This window comes from Stigmatopora argus, chromosome 17, assembly GCF_051989625.1.
Source record: "Stigmatopora argus isolate UIUO_Sarg chromosome 17, RoL_Sarg_1.0, whole genome shotgun sequence".
NCBI classification, from domain to species: domain Eukaryota; kingdom Metazoa; phylum Chordata; class Actinopteri; order Syngnathiformes; family Syngnathidae; genus Stigmatopora; species Stigmatopora argus.
The window spans coordinates 15,096,172-15,101,215 of NC_135403.1; the positions used below are offsets into that span (position 1 = coordinate 15,096,172).

The window sequence follows — 5,044 nt, forward strand, 5'->3', positions numbered from 1 at the left end:
GATATCTCATTAAATGGTATCGCTAAACATCGTAATTATACCTGTTTAAGAGGGGCAATGTTGTGATACTATTTGCACGTTAAATTTAAGATAAAGCCCCTACGGCGTACAACTGTGAACCTGTCTCAAATCTGGCGAGAAATTAAACAACCGCATAAAAGTATTTTTATTTTGAAAAACGGAGGATTTTTAAGGTGAACGCAATAAGCTTCCGTAACTTCCTTTTCCCCTACGTCACTCGCGAAAGCCACGATGGGAGCGAGAGTGACGACGAAAAGCTGCGTCGAGTCCACTCACTCACGTGACGCATGTATGTCGCAAGAATTTGGATGTGCGTCAGTGAAAGAACGTGAGTACATTCCATTCATAATAACTCTAAAGTTGGCTATTTTTATCTTTTTGTTGTACATGCGCCGCAGTTGCAATGTTGCCCTAGTCATGGCTGTAGTAGTTAGTGTATTGACGATATGGCCTCCATGTCTGGTCAGCGTTTGGCTTTGAAGTATGGTCATTTTCTCCTTGCATTTGATTTTTCTCTCTCTTTTTTGCGTTTTGTGGGACGTTCATTCGGCTTTAGCAACATTTTAACCTGAAACTTTTTTATAGGCGTGATTGACGTCGAATTAAATGTTAGCATTCCGGACGTCCGCGTGAGACTTAAGTATTGTTCAAAGTGGCGACAATTCAAAAAAAAGTTAATTCGTTCCAACCCTCTGAAAAAACACCAAAAACAGGATATTGTATTGGAAAAAAATGTTTTTAATTCGCCATCTATCAACAAATAAACACATAACTAGTGGTTTAATATTACTAAAATGTCTTTAATAGTACTAAAATTATACGGATTTCGAAGGGGGAAGAGATAGAGAGACGGACAGAGAGAGGGGGGAGTTAATTCTTTCCCACTCTCTGAAAAAACACCAAAAACAGGATATCGGATTGGAAAAAAAAGTTTTATTTCTTCTAATTCGCCATCTATTAACAAAGTAACACATAACTAGTGTTTTAATAGTGATAACATGTGTTTAATAGAAGTAAAATTGGGCGGTGTTGTGTGCACAAGTATACTTCATTACCCAGAAAGCCCTCTTTTTGCCCGCGCATGCGCGTTGTGCGTTTCCTTGTCGAACAAAGGCAAGCCGCCACGTGGGGGACGCCATTTTACAAGTCGAACGCCGTCTCAAGCACTCGCAGAATGTAAGTGTCTTGTAATTGATTGTTTTTCTCCGTTTTGGCGTATTCTTGCACGCTTATTTGGCGATAGTATTTTGCTGAAACTAGTTTATTGTAACTATTCATTGTGACCCTTCGTCGAAATTGTTGAAATAAATGTTAACGTTCCAAACCCCGTAAGACTCAAGTTTTGTTCGAAGTGGCGACTATTGGCTCGTTTATTTACTTATATTAGACGTTTTAAAGAAATTCCGTTTTGTTTGGTTGGTCTTTTTCCTTGTGGTATTGGGTACAACTTTTTGCGACTATGGTCAGTGTCACTTGTAATTTTTTTCAAAGTAAAAACTACCGCAGCTCAAATAGTTATGGAAAAAAGCTGTTAAGTCTACAGGTGCTTCGGCAGTCCCCTAATCAACCTCACGTGTGGACCCCATCTTTGAATTCGTCTCAAGCTGTCGTCTAATGCAAATTCATGTGTTCAAAGTGGCGAATATTAGATGTTTTATTCACTCATATTAGACGTAGGTGTCCTTTTAAAGAAATTTCGTTTGGTTGCTGTTTTTCCTTGTCGTGGTATTAGGTGCTGTTATGAATTATTTATTATAAAAAGTAACTTAAAAGTTTGAGCCATATTTGAAATCTCTTACTGAAGTTTAGTGCCTGTTACTATCTGATCATGGGGTTGGTAGGGTTAGGATAGGCGATAAGTCCTTCTTCACAGCGGTCCGCAATAAATAATTGGTAGAAAATTATTGCAGTATATTTATTGCCATTGGCCATTTAGGCTAAGGTCATATGGTCTCTTGCTGCCACCTTGTGGCTATTTAGGCACAGGTCCCTTGTCGTGGTATTGGGTGCAACTTTTTGTGACAATGCTCACTGTGAACATTTGAATTTGAAATATTTTTTGGAGGGTTTATTTAATTCTTGTTGATAAAGGTTTAAAGAGAATGACATTGTTAACTTTAATTTGTAAGATTTTCAAATGTTGGTGTGCCTTGTAATTTTTTCAAAGTAAAAAGTACCACAGCTCTAAATAGGATGGTAAACACGGTTTGTTTACAGGTTCTTCTACCGACCCTTGATCACGTCACCTATGGGTCCAACTGACGACGTGTGACGACATGCACTCCCAGAATGCATCACATATCAAAGAATGCATAATGTATCCCAGAATGCAACGCGTGGATGCCATCGTTGAAGTCGTCAAAAGTAAGTTACTTCTTGTACTATGAAGACCCGAATAATCGTATGCCTACGATTATTTTTTCAACTCAAATTTTCGCATGCCTACGATTCTTATTCGGGTGCCTACGATTATTAATTTTTGCCTCAATTAAGTCCGTGCAGCAGCAACATTGTTCAATGTCATTAACTTTCTACGTGTAAAGCACACGTGCTGTTTTTACTAACGTACCAGTACTAGTAAGAACGTGCAATTGCCACTGGTAGAGTTGCAATATACATAATTACAATGTCATACCTGTCCACCTGGGCCAATTCCTCCCCGTATTAATGATTGGAATTCCCCGTATTAAGCAATAGAAAACCGTACAAATGCAACGCGGCACATATTTACTCACATAGGGTGCACGTAAAAGTGTTATGGTCGCGCCGCGTTGTCGTGACGCGACCGTGAATGTATTCGGACCCAAGCGCTATGACTCATAGCTGCTTAAATAACGAAACAGGAAATGATTTAATCATTTCCTGTTTCGTGTGAAAGGGGAATGCGTGTGCGCATAGTATGTAATCGATCATCATGACTTTAATTTGTAGCTAATTGTGGAATTTAAACATTATTTTGTTTCATGCTACTAGTAAACTGTTGATTAAAATAATAATGATTGTCCTTGTTATGATTTTATAATAAATATTCCATCATAGCTTTAATTCTATGCATCGAATCTGTTTAGACACTAATTATCTCGTGCCTACTAATATTCATTATTTTTGAAATTTTCCACTGCCTACTATTATTCCGGTGCCTACTATTATTAATTCATTTGGAATTTTCCACTCCCTACTATTATTCCAGTGCCTACTATTATTCGGGTCTTCATAGTAATTTATTAGTGTTAGGGTAAGGGTTAACCCTCGTGTGGTTCCCTTGCGGCCATTTTGGCTAAGCTCGTGTGTTCCACTTGTGGCCCTCTTGTTGCCATTCTGGCTCAACTCCTGGTAATTTTGGTTCAGCTCGTGTGGTCCCTTTGCCGCCATTTTGGCTCAGTTCGTGTGGTCACCTTTCTTCCCCCTTGTGACCATTTTGGCTCTGTTTGTGTGATCCCCTTGCGGCCACTTTGGCTCAAATCGTGGTCACCTTATTTCCCCCTTGTGGCAATTTTGGCTCAGTTTGTGTGGTCACCTTGCTTCCCTTTGCGGCCATTTTGGCTCAGTTCATGTGCTCACATTTTTCCCCCTTGTGGCCATTTTGGCTTAGCTCGTGTGGTCCCCTTGTGGCCATTTTGGCTCAGTTTGTGTGGTCACCTTATTTCCCTCTTGTGGCCATTTTGGCTCAACTCGTGTGGTCCCCTTGTAGCCATTTTGGCTCAGCTCGTGTGGTCCCCTTGTGGCCATTTTGGCTCCGCTCGTATAGTTCCCTTGTGGCAATTTTGGCTCCGCTCTTGTGGTCCCCTTTCTACCCCCTTGTGGCCATTTTGGCTAGGCTCGTGTGGTCTTGCGGCCATTTTGGCTCAGCTCGAATGGTTTCCTTGCGGGCATTTTGGCTCAAGTCGTATGGTTTCCTTGCGGCCATTTTGGCTCAAGTCGTATGGTTCCCTTGCGGCCATTTTGGGTCAAGTCGTATGGCCCCCTTGTGGCCATTTTGGCTCAGTGCGTGTGGTCCCGCTGTGGCCATTTTGCCTCAGTTCGTGTGGTTACCTTATTTCCCTCTTGTGGCCATTTTGGCTCAATTATAGAGTTCCTTTGTGGCCATTTTAGCTCAGCTTGTGTGGTCCCCTTGCTGTCCCTTTCTGGCCACTTTGGCTCAGTTCGTGTGGTCACCTTGCTTCCCTCTTGTGGCCATTTTGGCCCTGCTCTTGTGGTCCCTTTGTGGCCATTTTGTCTCAACTCATGTGGTCCATTTGTGGCCATTTTAGCTCAGTGCTTGGTCCCTTTGTAGCCATTTTTGCTCAGCGCTTGGTCCCTTTGTGGCCATTTTGGCTCGGCTTGTGTGGTCCCCTGGCTGCCCCCTTGTGGCCATTTTGGCTAGGCACGTGTGGTCTTGTGGCCATTTTGGCTCAGCTCGTACGTATGGTTTCCTTGCGGCCATTTTGACTCAACTCATATGGTTTTCTTGCGGCCATTATGGCTAGGCTTGTGTGGTCTTGTGGCCATTTTGGCTAGGCTTGTGTGGTCTTGTGGCCATTTTGGCTCAGCTCGTATGGTTTCCTTGCGGGCATTTTGGCTCAAGTCGTATGGTTTCCTTGCGGCCATTTTGGCTCAAGTCGTATGGTTCCCTTGCGGCCATTTTGGCTCAAGTCGTATGGTTCCCTTGCGGCCATTTTGGCACAGCTTGTGTGGTCCCCTTGTGGCCATTTGGCTCGGCTTGTATGGTTCCCTTGCGGCATATTTGGCTAAGTTCGTGTGGTTACCTTATTTCCCTCTTGTGGCAATTTTGGCTCAGCGCTTGGTCCCTTTGTGGCCATTTTGGCTCGGCTCGTGTGGTCCCCTGGCTGCCCCCTTGTGTAGTCTTGTGGCCATTTTGGCTCGGCTCGTGTGGTCCCCTGGCTGCCCCCTTGTGTAGTCTTGTGGCCATTTTGGCTCAGCTCGTACGTATGGTTTCCTTGCGGCCATTTTGGCTCAACTCGTATGGATTTCTTGCGGCCATTTTGGCTAGGCTTGTGTGGTCTTGTGGCCATTTTGGCTCAGC

The 5,044-nt window shown here is 43.2% G+C and overlaps 1 long non-coding RNA gene across 2 annotated transcripts in view; it reads left to right on the plus strand.

The window, feature by feature from the left end:
* The first annotated feature begins 251 nt into the window (after window positions 1-251).
* LOC144091833 (uncharacterized) overlaps window positions 252-5,044 on the plus strand; it is a 6,573-nt gene continuing 1,780 nt past the window's right edge. The window contains exons 1-2 of one of the 2 annotated variants that reach the window (XR_013305887.1): window positions 252-349; window positions 2,239-2,385. This is a non-coding gene — a long non-coding RNA (uncharacterized LOC144091833). Of the gene's footprint in view, window positions 350-847; window positions 1,198-2,238; window positions 2,386-5,044 lie in introns of those variants that run through there. The other variant, XR_013305888.1, reaches the window with a different exon arrangement.